This window comes from Panthera tigris, chromosome X (genome assembly GCF_018350195.1).
Source record: "Panthera tigris isolate Pti1 chromosome X, P.tigris_Pti1_mat1.1, whole genome shotgun sequence".
Lineage (NCBI taxonomy): Eukaryota > Metazoa > Chordata > Mammalia > Carnivora > Felidae > Panthera > Panthera tigris.
In genome coordinates, this window is record NC_056677.1 from 91,308,220 (window position 1) to 91,325,751 (window position 17,532).

The 17,532-nt window shown below is 42.8% G+C and overlaps 2 protein-coding genes across 4 annotated transcripts in view; one reads left to right on the forward strand and one right to left on the reverse strand.

The window, feature by feature from the left end:
- TRPC5 (transient receptor potential cation channel subfamily C member 5) overlaps positions 1–17,532 on the reverse strand; it is a 132,690-nt gene that overhangs the window by 70,487 nt on the left and 44,671 nt on the right. The gene's annotated exons all lie outside the window — the stretch shown is intronic.
- Positions 1–17,532, forward strand: part of TRPC5OS (TRPC5 opposite strand) — a 73,342-nt gene that overhangs the window by 48,565 nt on the left and 7,245 nt on the right. For 2 of the 3 annotated variants that reach the window (XM_042975013.1, XM_007078433.2), the window contains exon 2: positions 8,046–8,092. The gene's annotated coding sequence lies outside the window, so the exon portion shown is untranslated. Of the gene's footprint in view, positions 1–5,096; positions 5,154–8,045; positions 8,093–17,532 lie in introns of those variants that run through there. The other variant, XM_042975012.1, reaches the window with a different exon arrangement.

The following is a 17,532-nucleotide window of genomic DNA, read 5'->3' on the forward strand; positions in this document are numbered from 1 at the left end:
GTTGGATTGGAGGTGTATGCAGACAGTGTCCGGGAGGTGTTTGGGCATGTAGAAGCAGTGTGTACAAAGGACATCAGAGTCAAGAGGCATAGTTTGGGGGGTTGCCTATGACAAAAGATGGGTGACACTACAGGACTGGGGATAATAACTAAGGGAGAATACACAGCATGAGATTATACCTCTCTCAAATCCCCTGTGCAATTCTAGATCCTTGTGAACATAAATGAATGAATAACATAATTGACTAAGAGTAAGAGGTGAGTGAATAAGACAGCAGGCTGCCCTTTGAGGCACCTGTACGTGTACAGGTTGGCTGTGGAAAGAAATCTGAGGCTGAGCCACAAGAGGGCAAAAGAGAACCAGAAGGGATGATGATGTGAAAAAATGTCAGGGAGGAAGGGAATTTCAAAAGGGTGGAGGTTAGGAAGATTAATATTGAGGACAGGAGATTGGTTCTGGTAATTCATGTATCACTGATCACCTACAAGAGAACAGTTTCTGTGGAGTCCTAGAGTCTGTGGCGTTCTGAAATCAGATTATAAGATGCTGATCAGAGAAAGAGAAGAAAGGAAGTATGAGTAGCATAGATTCGTCTTTCTCCCACCAATGAGGGGAAGAGAAAGAATAGTTTTCTCCTTTAAATACCAGCTCAAGATCCAACTCTTTTTTTATGTATATTTTCTGAGAGAGAGAGAGAGAGAGAGAGACAGAGAGAGCATAAGCTGGGGAGGGGCAGAGAGAGAGAGAGAGTGGGAGAGAATAGCAAACAGACTCCACTCTGTCAGCACAGAGCCTGACGTGGGGCTGGAACTCACGAGCCATGAGATCATGACCTGAGCCAAAACCAAGAGTTGGACGTTTAACCGACTGAACCACCCAGGCACCCCAAGATCCAGCTCTTCTTAAGTTTTTCGGAATTATTGCCATGCCTGCTGTTCTCCTCCTTCTCAAAGTCCCCACAGCACCAGGGGCTATACCACACTATGTAGGAAAAAATATAACTATGTGTGATATACTTCTTTATTTTCTAGTAGCTTCAGTGTGCGTGTTTAGTCTCGCTCCGAAACTCTGAGCTTCCCTAGGGCAGAGACCATGGCTTAGATCTCCCATAGTGCCCACAAGAAAGGCCTTCAAGAATATTTGCTAGTTGTTAAGTTGGGAAGGGTGGAAAGATTCTCTAGTTCACATCTTCTCGACCTCCACGGTATTTGCATTTTGGGCAGGATAAGTCTTTGTTCTGGGATACTGTCCTGAGCACTGTTAGGGTGTTTAGTTGTATCCCTGACCCTTACCCACTAGTTGCTAGTGGCACTTTCTTATCACCACCCTACAGTTGTGACAACCGAAAATATTTCCAGAGGTTGCCAAATGTCTCCCAGGGAGGGTGTGGGAATTGACTCAGTTGAGATCCACTAATCTAGGTGACCTGAGCCTAGCTTAGTTACCCCCTTGTCCTTCAGCAGGGGCAATCCAAAGCCGTTTCCCATCGAAAAACATTGGTGTCCAGTTCACAGCCTCCAAAGGGGATGTATAACTTTCCCTGGTTACTCACTTTCAGTTCTGAAACCCTTAAACTCATTTCTTTCTCTGCCTCTCCCTGGAGTGAGTTAATGGCTCAGTGCTCGCACTTAAACACAAAGTACTGAAATGATGTCAACACACTTCCCTTATGATCCTGAATATCAAAGCAAAGCCAGAGACATCTAATTACAGTAGTGGTTTGTAATGTTTCTACAACTGTAAGCGAAGCATTTATTAATTTGTTCACAACGTGTAACTAGTAGTTACTAATACTCATTCTTTTCAAAGTGTTTTTCAAATATTTATATTATAACTCTGTCTGTAGCCTCCTCAGAGAATGGTCAGAGGTTGGGGGACTCGGAGAAAGAGAAGATGTATAAAATAAAGGTACAGGAGTTTTCACTGCCTGAGCAGAGTGGAGAACCCAGGAGTCCTGGGCTCTCATTCTTTAGGTTAAACCTGAAGTGTCTTCCTGACATTTTTATGTATCATCCCAGTGGGGCCCATGGTTCCCCAAAGACATTTCATGTGGGTTGAGCTCGACTGGGGGTGAGGATAAGGAAAAAAAATGATATCTTGTCCTGTTCTATCACCATTTTCCAGAACCTCAGAAGGTTCCTTGGTAGTGCCCTATGAATCTTCCTACTGCTGCTTTCTGGGAAAGTGCAATAAACCAGTCAGTACATTTTTATCGAGTACATGATAAATACTCTTAAGACACCAAAAAGTGTTATGAATAAAAGGAGTAAGGTTGAGCAAGGCATAGCTCATTCTTCCTGGTTCTTACTGGAGCATGTTAATTTATTGAACTAAGAATTTTCCATATATTCTTGGATTTTGGCTCCACGACAGCCTTATGGAATAGATATTATCAGTATCTGGCCTCTTTTTTACAGGACAGAAAATATGAGGCTCAGTGATGTTAAATCACATGCCAAGGGCATATAGCTACAAAGTTACAGAGCTGCGATCCAAACCCATTCGATCTAACTCCAAAGTCTGTGCTCCTATACACTATGCTAATGTGATTCATTTATCTGGTCCACTTTCTCTCCATTTTGTTTTTCAAATGGGTAAGCGATTCCATTTTATAGAAGGAAGAACTGTGGACCAGAAAGTATAAATGACTTGCCCGGGATGACATGGTGGTGGTGGTGGTGGTGATGGTGGGGGTAGGAGTGGAAGAAGCTAGAAAAACACATTTTGTTTCTTATACTGCGTGTGCTTTTTCTCCTTATCACATTATTTCTGGTTTAGAAGACAAGATACCTCTCATTCTAGGAAACAATCAAAGAACTAGAAAGGGAAGCCTGCCATTGATTGTGTGATATTGAATTTCTGAATTCTGTGGCACTGACAAATCAGGTGATGGAGCCATTTTCTTTCCCAATGGATATTGGAGATACTTCTTTCCCATTGGATAATGGATATTGGAGTTAGCCTACCAGCAGGCTTTGAGGGGAGAGTACATTGCGTCCCTTCAGGATCTTCCAGGAGGATTAAAGACTATACTGAATATATAGAATATAAATAAGAAGGGAGAATATTGAAAGAATATACTATACACTTTGACCAGAGAGCGGGGCTAGAGAATTTAGCTGCCACCAAAGGAGAGGTTCTCTATAACATTACTAAGTTGCTTCTGAGTCACTTTGAGGAGAGAGAGGGAGGAGAAATGCAGAACCAACTGGCATCTCCCAAGACTTAACTGAGTGATGGTTGGGTACCTGGAATAACCTTGGAATTCCCCTTTACGCCCTTATGCAATGAACTCCCTCCCATCATTGGGTCAAGGTGAATAAATTAAAGGGATGGGGCTAGGCTTTTGTTTCCCCGAGACTTAGTTTTATTTTTGTTTGTTATAGATAGCATATTTACATGCAAGAATTCACTGTTCTGTTGCAGAATGTGGATTATTAAGCATTATCATTTCTCACAACCCCAGGGATTACTGTAAATCCTCAGAGAATTTTGTTACATTCAACAGTCATAAACCTGGTTATTCTTACCCTTTCTCAGTAATTTACCAGGAAAGAATCTTCACGAAGTGTCCTTTTTTGCTTCTTTTCCCACAAAAGTGGTCATAGCTCAGAGGTTTTATACAATTGTAACCATCTTTTCCTTTCCAGCCATTGTCCATGCCACACGCCTGGAGGTCTGTCACCAAATTTTCACACTTTCTTTCCCATCAAAATCATCTCTTTCCCATCCTCATGAAGTGGGCAGAACTGAATAATAAAGACTGAGCTGGTGATGAGTGGCTTTAGTAAAGGAATCTGAAGATCCTTAAAGCTCTTTCCTTCATTCTCTGAGGTTTCTAAGGCCAGACATCAGTCCTGTAGTGTGGTGACCCTGGAAAGCACTTGGGCTCTGGAGTCCATCAGTTCTGGGCTGGAATCCTATCTCGGCCAGTTACAGCCATGTGATCTTCAGCAACAATCTGTTTCCATCTTTGTAAAGTGAGGATGGTATTCATTTGTTGCTGCTGTTTTTCTGACCACCCGGCCATTTGCCTAGCTCTTTCCCCCCAATTCCTTCAGCTATTCTTTCATTTTGAGCTTTTCCCATCACTTTTGACTCCGCCCTGTGATTTTGTAGGCTACAGATTGTTCTTATCTACACTTCAACTCATTGCTGTGCAGACCTGCCCTTGGTTTTGTTTCTAGAATGAAAACCCCACGAGGGCTAGGGCTGTGGTTATTTGTGCTTACCATCATATTCCCAGAACCCAGCACCATATCAGGCACATAGCAGGTGATCAATCCACTTTTATGGGATTAATGAATGAATAAATGAATGAATGAATTTCCAGATCCCAGTGCCCAGATCAGTCCCTTTGACCTACTGTGGTATGCAGCCTGATATAAGGAGTGGTTATATTCTACAAGATCAGGCCCTGTTCAGGCACTAGCCTGTGAATCTTGCCATGGATAGTACCCACAGATCTCAGTTAGCTCATTCAGGGCTGATACTGAGTCATCCTGTACTTGCAGGGTTAATAGGACTATACAGGCCTCTTTAAGTTGAGAAGGATGGCAAAAATGATTAGCTGAGCCAAAGTGAACAAAGTGAACAAAAGCTTCAGCCTTGTGAAGCTTATTTATACTCCCTTTAGTGCAGTTGTGGTGTGTTTGACATCTTTCTTCTTAACTGCCAATTGCACGAAAGGGCAAAAGCTGTAGGGGTATCTCCTGCACTTGAGTTACTGCAAAAACTGTAGGGGTATCTCCTGCACTTGAGTTACATGCAAAAGCTGCAGGTGTATCTCTTGCACTTGCTGCAAAAGCTGTTGATGTATGTACCTCCCGGACTTGAGGTACGTGCAAAGTTGATGACGTACCTCCTGGACTTGGTTGCGTGCAAAAGCTGTGGGAATGCCTAGTACCTCCTGTACTGGAGAACCCTTTCTTCTATATCTGTTACAAACTTGTTACAAAATGTAAGTGTCCTAGAAGGAGTTGCAAGACCACCTTGACTAAGCAAAAAGGTTCCGGGTCGTGTGTTACCTAAAAGAGGGTCCCCTGGTTTCTTGGGGGGTTATCAATTCAGGGGTTGCTTCCTGTGTTACAGTATAAATACATCTGGCTGCAGTGAGGCTAGAAGGAGTTTATTTCCTGTTGCAGTTGGATAAGGTAGGATTATGTCCGTTCTTTTTTATGTCCAAGAGTGCAGCCTGAAACTGCAGGATAATTGAGGTAACGGCAGAGGCAAACTAGTGAGGGTGGGGGTGAGAGCTGAAGGGAGGTTTTTTAAAAAACTTTTTTCAACATTTTAATTTATTTCTGAGAGAGACATAGCGTGAGCGGGGGAGGGGCAGAGAGCGAGGGAGACACAGAATCCGAAGCAGGCTGCAGGCTCTAAGCTGTTTGTACAGATCCTGACGTGGGGCTCAAACCCACAAACTGTGAGATTGTGACCTGAGCTGAAGTTGGACGCTTAGCCAACTGAGTCACCCAGGTGCCTCGAGCTGAAGGGAGTTTTTAATTGAAGTTACTTTTAGTAAAGAGGCCTTAGGCATGTACAGTCCTATTAACTGCAATTTAGTCAAGGTCTAACCAATGGTTAATTAAGGCAAAGTCAGGGCTTATCCAGGAGCACAGTCTAGATAAGGCCTAGATAAGGCCTAGTTGGGGCTCAAACCTAATTAAGCCATGGCCTTGGCATAGTTAGGCCTAACCAGGGCGCAGCCAGGTTCAAAGCCTAGTTAAGGCCTAGTCAGCCTGAGGGCTAGTCAGCCCAGATAAGATAAAACTAGAGCCTAAGCCTACTTATGGCCTAGTTGCCCAGTTACAGTCTGGATAACACAGTTAAGGCCCTGCCAGGGCCTAAACATAGTTAAGGTCTAGTCAGAGTCTAGTTAAGGCACAGCCAGGGCTTAAATGTAGTTAATTACTAATCAGAGTATAGTTAGGTTTAGTCAGAGCATGGTTAAGGCCTATTAGGGTCTTATTAAAGTTTAGCCAAGTCCTAAGCCTAGTTAAAAGCTAGCTAGCTTGGTTAAGGCCTCATCAGATTGTTGTCAAAGCACAATCAGTGCCCTAGCCTAGTTTAGGTCCAGGCAAACACCAGTTAAGGCCTAGCTAGGACCCAAGCCTAGTTAAGTCCTAGTCCTAGTCTATTTAGGTCCTAGTAAGGGGATAAAAAAAAGTTTAGTTCTAGTCAGAGCTTAGTTAAGACTTAGCTAGGGTCGAAACCTAGTTAAACTATAATCCGAGCTAGTTAAGTTCTAGTCAGGGCTTCAGCCTAGTTGAGTGTTAGAGCCCAGTGAATGCCCAGCCAGGATGTAAGCCTAGTTTAGATTTTGTTAAACTCTAGTTAAAGCCTTGTCAGTGTTTAAGCCTATTTAAGGTCTGTCCAGAGCCCAGATAAAGCCTAACCTTAGTTAAATATTAGTCAGAAACAAGTTAAGGTATAGCCAGGGCCTAAGCTTAGTCAAGGCCTACCCAGAGGTCTGTTAAGATATAGGCAGGGCCTAAGCCTAGTTAAAAGCTAGCCAACATGGTGTAAGATCTCCTCAGAGTATGAAAAGGACTAGCTGTGGATTAAACCTAGTTTGTGTTTAGTCAGAGACCAGTTAGGGCCAAATTCTATTTAAGTTTCAGTCAGAAACTACTTGAGACAGATCCAGGGCCTAAGGTTATTCAAACCTAGTCAGAACCTAGTAAGGCCTAGTCAGTCTTGTTAAGGTATTCAGAGAACCCAAACCTAGTTAAAAGCTAGCCAGCCCAGCTGAGGCCTAACTAGGGGTAAAGCCTAGTTCAGGCCTAGTCAGAGCCCAGTGAAGGTTTATTCAGAACCGAAGAGTCTAGTAAATGTATAGCAAGAGCCTGAGACTAGTTAAGGGATAGTTTGTCAAGTTAAGGCCTAGTGAGTTTATTTAAGGCCCAGCTAGGGCCAAAGCCCAGTTGAGGCTTCATCAGCTCAGTTAAGGCCTAGTCAGGGCTCATTTGAGGCTTAGGGTTCATTCAGTTCAGGCCCAATCAGAGCCTAAGACTGGTTAAAGATTAGCCAGCCCACATAAACATAGTTTAGGCCTAGCTAGAACCTATTTAAATCCTAGCCAGGGTCAAAGTATAGTCAAGGTGTAGTTGGAGTCTAATTAAGGCCTAGGGAAGCCATAGTCAGAGTCTAGTTAAGGGATATCAAGTTCCTAAGCCCAGCTAAGACTTAATCAGCCTAGTCAGAGCCCATTTAGCCTAGCCACGGACCAAGCCTCATTAACATATAGTCAGAGTGTAGTTAGGGCGCAGCCAGGACCTAAGTCTAGAGAAGACATAGATAGCCAGAGTCTCATTTAAGGCATAACAAGGGCCTGAGTCTGTTTAAGGTCTATTTAACCCAGTTAAAGCCCAGAAGGGGCTAAACTTAGCTTTGTCCTAATCAGAGTGTAGTTAAGTCTAAGCCGGGGCCTAGGCCTAGTTAATGCCTAGTTAGAGTTTAGTTATGGGGAAGCCAGGGCCTACGTCTAGTTAAGGCCTAGTCATCCCAGTTAAGGCCTATTTAGGCCTTCACTTTGTTCAAGGCTAGTCAAGACTAGCATAACCAATTTATACCAGTTTGCCCAAGACTTTCCATATTTAGCAAAGTTCTGGGTCCTAGAAAATCCCTTAGCCTCTGGTAAACCAGACTGATTGGTCGCTCTAGTCAGGGTCTTTAAAAACAACTTTTCTTTGCCTTGGAATTTACAAAACATATTTGTAGTGTATAGTTTTAGTTTATAGTTTACAAAACAGATTTTCAACATTATTTCATTTGATTATTAGCGCATCTGTTTGAGATGGTTGTTATCATCATCCCTAATACACAGATGAATAAATTCCAGTTTACAGGGAAGTGCCTTCCTTGATGCTGTCCGGTCAGTGTCAAAGGCAGAGTTGAAATCAAAATTCAAAATGTTTGAATTCAAAAGTCAGGTTGTTCTTTTTTTTAAGCTACAGCAAAGGGGCATCTCCCCATAATTAACAGTTGTCTAAGTTACAAAAGTAATACTTGCTCAACGTGTTATCATCATCCTTATTTTTCAGATCAGGAAAGTGAGTTATCTATTGTGAGCTGAAGTGGCCTGCCCAAGGTAAGAAACCTTTTAAACTTGAACTCAGTTTCTTCTGCCTCCGAATCTCTTTTTTCTTTCCCCTTTAAAAATAACCTCTCTTTTTCCTCCATCCTCCCTCCTTCCTCAGTGTCAAACACTTCAGTAGGTGTCTGTCAGGTGTCAGAGGTGCTTACCTACGTCTATTATCTGAAGTCCCTCAGGCATTTGGTAGGCTGTACTCGCAGTGACACTTCCGGTTTCAGCCTGAGGTTTATTTATTGAACTGATGCTTGTCGTCTCATCAGGGGGGTGTTTGTTGAGTCTGGCAGCAGAGCTGACTTTGGTAGTAGAGTCAAGCCTCAAGTACTTGACCTGCTGTGATCAAAGGATGGAGACACTGAAGGTAAACTTGGTCTGCTCGGTAATTCTTGGGAGGGCGACTTGATGCATCCATGTCATAATGACATTTTGGGGACTAGGGAAAGAGATCAGGCCTCCCTCTCCATTACTGTGGATTCAGCTGCCAGAAGGCACTGAGAACTTGGCTTGCCTTTTCCCGGCTGTGCCATTTCTGTTGCCTCCTGTAAGCCTACCAGGGGTGACAGGTGTCTCTGTGAAAAAGCCTGTATGTAAATATAGCTGTATCTTCCACTATGTTATCCTGAGGACAAAATAGTTGCCACCCCCGCAGAATGTAGCAGCTTCTGGATTGGATGCCAATGGTAGCAATGTGCCAAGCATGAAGTATCCTGTTCCCCCCACCTCTGCCAAGGCAACACCAGCTTCCTCTTCAGTGGTACATTTAAAGAGACAGCCTCCATTCTTCTTGTGTGGCAGTGATAGAGGGTGAGAGCTTTCAACGTGGTTGATCGGTGGCTTGGATGGTGGCACTGTGGACGAGGCCACTCGGATGCACTTTTGGTAGAGATGCTTTCTTGGACTGGGATTTCCTGCTTTCTGCTGTTAAGTTGCTTTGGAGAACGATTTGGTTTACTGTCTCGTGCGAGAGGAAGACAGAGCTGGTTAGCAAGAAACAAATGATTTATTCGGCTGAGCAGCTGGTAGATTCAAACGTTGCTTTCTTTCTCGAAGAGAGCGCCATTTGGGAATGGCATTATTTTCTCTGACATTCACATGGTGCTTCCCCACATGAACTCAGGTCTTTAGATGACTTCATGTGTTTGTATCTCCATGAGCTGGTGAAACACATTTAGCTTCAAGGCATTGTGGCATAGGCAGGGCATATCTCTCTCCTAACAAAAGATCTGGAAGGCCTTTCCTTGAGGACTGGGGGCTCTGCAATGTAACGTTGGAGGCTATGGAAAAAGAGCAGAGAACTAGGTTTCTGATTCTATCACATTCTAGCTATGTGACATCGTCTTCACTCTCTGGATGTCAATTTTCCTAAATGGAAAATGGAGGCAATAAACTCTGTGTTGCCCTTGTCTATGCCATATGGTAACTGTGAAGATCAGATGATGAAATAATAATGTGAAAACATAGAAAAAGTATAAAGTCCTATAAAAACGTTAAAGGATTATTAGTCCCGTTATTCACTCAACAACTATTTATTAAGTACCCACTAGGCACCCTTAAACAAAACAGAGATCACTGTCCTGTTGGGGTTTACCTTCTAGAGAGGGGCGCCATTAAAAAAATAATAATCATGATAAATAAGTAAGCTGTACGATATGTATAGAAAGTGATACGTTATAAGAACCGTGAAAAAATAGAACAGAATAAGGAATAAGGAAGACCCAGGCATGCCAGGTGGGGAAGGGGAAGTTAAATTTTTAAAAGGGTGGCATGTGTAGTGCTCACTGAGAAGGTGAGACGTAAGCAAAGGGTTTGAAGGGGGTGAGGAATTTGGTCATTCAGATACCTGAGCTGAGAACATTTCAGGCAGAAGGAACAGCCAGTGCAAAGTGCCTACGGAGGAAGTGGGCTGGGAGAGTTTGGGGAATGGCAAAGTGGCCAGAGGGGCTGGAACAGAGGGAGGGGGAGAGAAGTAGAAATGAAGTTGCAGGTTACATCTGGGAGGGCCACGCAGGCCATTATAAGGATCTGGGCTCTCTTTAGTCTGAAGGAAATGCAGAGCCATTAGAGGAGGAGAGATATGGTGTGACTTGTATTTTAAAGAGATCACTCTGGCTGTCGTGTTGAGAAGAGACTGGAGAGAGGCGCAGGACATCCTCTCAGGAGGCTGTCGAAATAAGCAAGGTGAGAGGTATATGGTGGTGGTTGACAATGACAAGTTATTAGATTTTGAATATATATATTTAATTTTTTTTAATGTGTATTTTTGAGAGACAGAGCACAAGGAGGGGAGGGGCAGAGGGAGGGAGACACAGAGTCCGAAGCAGGCTCCGGGCTCCCAGCTGTCAGCACAGAACCCGACGCGGCCCAGCACAACCCACGAAGCGTGAGATCATGACCTGAGCCGAAGTCAGACCCTTAACCGACTGAGCCACCCAGGCACCCCTAGATTTTATTTAAAATAAAATTATTTAAAATAAAATATTTTGAAGGTAGGGCCAAAAGGATGTTGGCTGTGGACTGTGGGGGAAAAAATGGAGTCAAAGATAAACTCAAGATTTTTTAGCCTGAGTAGTAAGAAGGATAGACTTGCCATCTACTGAGCTGGAGAAGGCTATAGGTAGAGTAGGTTTTGGAGGGAAGACCAAGGATCCAGTTTTGGGGATACTGAGTTTTAGATACCACATGTGAAGGCAATTAGATATACAAGGATGAAATTCTGGAGAAGAGTCTGAAGTAGCTAAATAAACTTGGGAGTCATCTGCATATAGGCGTTATTTACAGCCTGTGGGAGATCATCAAGGAAGTAGCTATCAGTGGAGAAGAGGACGACTTGGGGAGTGATCAGCCATGTCAAGTGTGGAAGCCACTGGGGACCTGGACAAGGGTACTTAAGTGGAGTAGCCATTATATTTAATGAAAAGTGTGTGTTTTAGAACAGAAATATTTAACCTGGTAATATCGAGCAAGCGTGCCTTGAGATTCCCGTCTCTAGCTAATATTAAAAAGGGAATTCCGCAAGTGATTCTGAAAGGACAACTTCATCCAGCCTTTTGCTTTCACTTGAGCAGCAGGCTGGTCTCATATTGGGAGGGCTCTTGCCAGACCAAAGAGCTGTGGCCCTGATGTGCTTTCCTGAGTGCCAAGCATATAGATAATGGGATGAACTATTCACCCATGTTTAAAATGCTAACCTTTGGCCCCTTCGGGAACCTCGAGTGGTGGAGGTTTGAAATCTTCAGAGGCAAAGGAAATAAGAAATTCATGCCCGAGGGCAAAGCATTTTTCTTTATAGGATATTAACAAGCATCTTCTCTGCCTCCCTTCCTCCAATTTATTCTGATTATATCTGTCTCAGAGGTCAAAAATGGAGAAGTGTTATTTTTTTATTTCCATGGATCAGTATATGGTCTTTGGGTGATTTTACTGTTCCTTTAGGTTTTTGGCATCTTTCCTTTTCACTAGAGCGTTCTAACTGTAGGTGCACCCTGGGAACAATTGTATGTGAGGATGAGGACAATGAAATGGTTCCCCTCAAGGGGACTTGTGTCCTCTGAGCCACTTGGTCAGCCACCCACCACGGCCATCTTGTGTTCTTGTTGCCTTCTTAACACTGCTTCTTATTCTGCTGGTGATTGGGAGCTCCTCCCAGAGCATTACTAGGTAGACCCCAGTGTAAGGGACAGCACAGAGGGTTGAGAGAGCAAAGAATCAGATTCTTACTCTTGCTCTGCTACTAACCAGCTGGGTAATCCCGGCAACTCACTTATCATCTTTGGGTCTTTCACTTCCTCAGTCGTAAGAAAAGAAATAATCCTTATTGCACAGGATGTTATCAGGATTAAGTAACTTAATGTATGTGAAGGTACTGGGGATGTAATTAGCAGTAGAAGGAAACCATGAAACACTGGAATGAACTGCCAAGGGAGGTTATGGATTCTTATCTTGAGATCCTTAAAAACAGAAACACTCTTCCTTTGATGGATAAGCAGTAAGCACATTTGCAGGCAGCAGGAAGAACTATATGACCTCTGATCTTTTTTCCAGGTGGAAAAAGAAATGAATCGGGTCTCTTCTGGCAAGCTGGCATTTGCCACAGAAACAGAGAGGAGGCCCTGACTGGTGCTTAGTTTTGCTTGTGTCAAACTTCTGAGAAGTATTCTTGGAACTCAGGGCTAAATCCAAGCTAGTATGGTAGAGGATAAAAAGTATACAAATATATTCATATATATGATATGATATATATATATATATATCATGCCCCCTTTCTCACCCAAATGATTCACATGAGAAGATCTGGAAGTCTGGGCTGGTTCAGGTGAAGTCATGCCAGACACGGGGTAATGGCCGTCATTATCTTGCCTTAGACTTTGCCAATCACTTTCCAAGTGTTTCCAAGGAATCGCTAGTTAATGTTTTGAAAGATTCATTGCCATAAGGTCAAGTGGAGGGACTTCTCCACACAGCTGGCAAATACACTGGAGGAATAATAGCCAGTGAGCAGTCTGATGTGTAGCCAGCTTTTACCAGCCAGAGCTAGAAGCCAGAGTAAGCATGTGCTTCAAAGGCAAGAAGGAGTTAGGCGAGGAAGATCCACTAATCCTCAAGGATTCCCTACCTGATTGGTCTCAGGTCTCCTGAAAGGGTTAGGTGGGAGCAAGAGTTACAAGACAGTCCTGTTTTCTCATATCTTTACCCAAGTTCAAAGTCATGTCAGTTCTATCTATGAGATAAATCTGGTACTTCCTTCCAGTTTTTATTTTTATTATTATTTTTTTATTTTAGAAAGAAAAAGAGAGAGTGCATAAGTGGAGGAGAGGAGCAGAGAGAGTGGGTGAGAGAGAATCCCAAGCAGATTTCACAGTCGGCATAGAGCCGGACATGAGTCTCGATCCCACGACCCTGGGATCGTGACCTGAGCGGAAATCAAGAGTCAGATGCTCAACTGACTGAGCCACCCGGGTGCCCTCCTTCTAGTTTTTGTAATACCTGCAGCTATCTCCCCTCCTACCTTCCAGGGGTCACTAGACAGTACTCAGGATGCACCACACACTGTTTCCTGGATCCTGGAGTTTCTCCAGAACAATTACATTAGCTAGCATTTATTGAGAGCTTACTATATACCAGGCACCATTCTAAACTCATTGCATATATGAACTCCTCTTTCTCACAACTGTTATTACCTTCATTTTGAGGAAACTAAGGCAGAGGAGTTGAGCAGCCTTCCAGTTAGTAAGTAGAAAAGTTGAGATTCAAACATAGACCTGTTTGACACAGATCCTACCCTTACAACCACTGGCATCATATTACTGTCTCTCCCAAAGAAAATACACAAGTAAACAAACAAAAACAATTTGCCGTTTTCCTTCTCACAAATCTGGGGAAAGATGTGGAAATAGAATCCCTTTTCCTGTTACTCCCAAATTTTGTTTTTGTTTTCCTTACTTTAGACCCTGTCCTCTGCACTGATAATATTTGAAAGCCAAGAATCTTTTTAGAAGTATTACAGCTCCTTTCAGGCTCTCTGGGGGGCCTGGGGGCTTCTCACAACAGCCAAGATTCAGGGACAAGCCTCTGCAGGGTCCCACCAAGTCAAGATGGGGGGGGCCTGTTTTCACGTTTGAATAGTGTTTTGAGGAAGCTATTTGTCTGTCTAGGAAAATAACGAAGAGATAAGTTTCAAAAGTGGTTGTTTTTCTCCGGTGACTAAGTCGTCTTTCTGAAGGGTAAGCAAGAATTTGTGATTCTCTCTGCAGCAGTGAGCAAATTTGGAGGAGGAGGAAAGAAATTCAGTAGACTTCAGTTTAAATTGACCATAAGGACATTTCCTACTCCCTCCTTTTTCCAGTTTCTGTTTTGAATTTTTCATATATTTTCAAGAAGGGACCATGTTTAGCTCCTCAGCTGCACAATCCTTTCCTTTCTCTCTTGATAAATTAAAGATGGTTCATGGGGATTTTAAATGTCAGATCCTATAACAGGCAAATGCCTTATTGCACACAGTTTTTTTTTTTTTAAAGGCAAAGGTTTGTTGCTTTTTAAAAAAGGAGTTTAAAGGGTAAATACTGTCGCGCTGTTCATTGTCGCCCCCAGAAAGCACCAGCTATGTCAAAATTATAAAATTTGACTTTTGGGGACAAGGACCTCTTGATGTTTCCTCAGGAGTGTGGAGGAAAGCAATGAGAAGTAATGTCTGAGGGGGTGCTTTTTTTTTTAAATCTATATTGAATGCATGTATCCAAATGGTGCTGCAGCACCAGAGAAGAAAACATTATGAAAAAATATACTGTTCAGGGGCCCCTGGGTGGCTCAGTCAGTTAAGCATCAGACTTCGCCTCAGGTCATGATCTCACAGTTTGTGGGTTTGAGCCCCGCATCAGGCTCTGTGCTGACAGCTTGGAGCCTGGAGCCTGCTTTGGATTCTGTGTCTCCCCACTCTCTGCCCCTCCCCCGCCCGTGCTCTGTCTTTCTCTCTCAAAAATAAATAAACATTAAAAAAATTTAAAATAATAAAAGTTTACTGTTCGTAGATAGGAACCTGGCACCTACACTCACCAAAGGCACATTTTAATCTCTCCCACATAGCTGCCTCTGTTCCTCTTGGCTATGAACTAATTTACCTTGCCTGATGCAGAGAAGCTTATCAACTATAAACATAGACCCAGAGGACTTGGATTCCTTTGCTCCTTTTCCATCCTGCTGTTAGACACTTATTGCCGGTTTGCTAGTTATGAGCATCACAAAATAGCAGGGTAGGACTATCAGCTAAAAGAAAAATGATGGCTGTTGATTCGTTAGGCTGACAAAAATGTCATAAGAGTGAGATGAATAAAAACCTGTGGGGTTAAAGACCCTAGCTATCAGATGGCTAGCATGGCCTCTGCCCTTAGCTGTCTTTCTGTAAGATGTGGGTTATGTCATCTTGTGTCAATTTATAACTCCATCTCGCTATAAAGCTCTCTTGGTTTACTAAGCACTGACATGAGGACCCTTCTCTGTACCTTCGGACTTCACTCCATTTTCATTGGCTGTGATGACTGGCTTGCTAAACCCTGGCGAGACCCTCATCACTGTCTTGCTGTCCTTACTGGTGTTATAGGAAAGAGACCTGAAATTAAAAGTAAAACAATTTTTTGAGATATAACATACATATGGTGAAGTACACAAATTTTAAGGGTGCAGCTGATTTTTTTTTTTAAATACTTATTTAAGTAATCTCTCCACCCAACGTGGGGCTTGAACTTATGACCCTGAGATCAAGAGTCTCATGCTCCTCTGACTGAGCCAGCCAGGCGTCCCCAGCTGAATGTTTTTTTTAAACATATATAATCAGGGGCGCTTGGGTGGTTCAGTTGGTTAAACATCCGACTTCAGCTCAGGTCATGATCTCACGGGTTTGTGAGTTCAAGCCCCGCATTGGGCTCTGTGCTGACAGCTCAGAGCCTGGAGTCTGCTTCGGATTCTGTGTCTCCCTCTCTCTGCCCCTCCTCATGCTCTCTCTCTCTCAAAAATAAACACTAAAAAAAATTAAACATATATAATCATATCATGACACAGAACCTTTCCAGAACCTTAGAAAGCATTTTCATATCCCTTGCTAGTCAGTATCCTCCCACCCAAAGGTAACTACTTCGTTTACTTCCATTCCATAGATTTGTTTGCCTGTTTTAAAATTTCATGTAAATGGACTTATACAGTATGCACTTTTATACATCTGGTGCCTTTCCACATTCTTGTCCGTGCATTTTTGTGGGCATTTGTACACTTTTCTTTTGGCTGTATACTTAGGAATAGAATTGCAAGGTCATGCAATAGAGGTATGTTTGGTTTTAGTAGTTTTTTTTTCATTTTTTTTCATGTTTATTTTTGGAAGACAGACAGAGTGTGAGCAGGGGAAGGACAGAGAGAGGGGGAGACACAGAATCTGAAGCAGCCTCCAGGCTCCGAGCTGTCAGCACAGAGCCTGATGAGGGGCTCGAACCCACGAGCCGCGAGATCATGACCTCTGAGCGGAACTCAGACGACTGAGCCACCCAGGTGCCCCGGTTTTAGTAGTTTTCTAAAGTAGTTGTACCAGTTAATACTTTTACCAACAATGTATGAGGGTTCCAACGCATGTTCTTCTCAATGCTTGGTATTGTTAAGTTTTTTTTTTCAAAGCTAAATATTCTGGTAGGCTTCTGTGTGTCCTATTGTGGTTTTAATTTGCATTTTTCTGATGAGCAGTAATGAAAACCTACTCACATGCTTGTGGGTCATTCAGATGTTCTCTTCTCTCAGGTGCCATTTAATTCTTATAACATTAAAACACGGATTCTCTTTAAAACACGGATTCTCTTTTTTTCTTACTGATTTGAAAGAGTATAAAAATATAGGTATATACTGGATACGAGCCTTTCATTATGTGTACTTATTGTGAATATTTTTTCCCGGTCTGTGATTGGCCTTTTCACCCTCTTAAGGTGTCTTGTAATAAGTGGAAGTGCTTCATTTTTATGAAATCCAATTTATCAGTCTTCTTTCCTAGTTCATGTTTTCTTGTGTCAGATAAGAAATCTTTGCTTACCACGGTCATGAAGATATTTGCTTACAGTTTGATCTTGAAGATTTATTGTTTTATCGTTCATATTTAGGTCTAGGATCCATCTACAATTATTTTCAATTTTGGTATGTGATGTGAGGTAAGGGTCATGCTTCTGTTGATTTTTTTGTCCCTGTGCTAGTACCAAGCTGTTAAAATTATGTAGCTGTAAAACTAGCTTTGATATCTGATAGTATATGTCTTCCAACTTTGTTCTTCTTCAAGATGTTTTGGCTCTACTAAGCCCTTTGTATACCCTTGTATGTTTTATTTTATTTTATTTATTTTATTTTTTCTATTCTAATTTTATTTTATTTTAGAGAGGGAGAGAGCGGGCAGGGAAGGGGGGCAGAGAGAGAGAGAGAAACGTAAGCAGGCTCCATGCTCAGGGTGGAACCTGACGCGGGGCTCAATCCCACGATCCTGGGATCATGACCTGAGCTGAAATCAAGAGTCAGATGCTCAACCGACTGAGCCACCCAGGCGCCCCTCCTTGAATATTTTAGAATCTCTTTATCCAGAGTGCTCTTTGGGGACGGTTTTGAGCTTCTTGACTCATTAGCCACCCCACGCCCTCACAGTTTCAAAATCTAGGCAACATTTTGAAGGAGGCACTGGTAGTGTGCTTTGTGGCAGTCCCCTTCCCTCGAGTGAGAATTTGTCTCTGAAGTACCATGAGACTGTGGGAAATTCCACCCAGCTTTTCCCTGCTCAGAAAGGAGCCTAATTCAGCTGACTTCCAGGTGAAGAAAACTAGCCCTGCATTTCAGGCTTCTCTAATTTCCAAACCATTACACTAACCTCAAATGTTATGCAGAATTTTCCTTTTCCACTGTTGAGTCCCTCTGCCTTGTGGACAAAA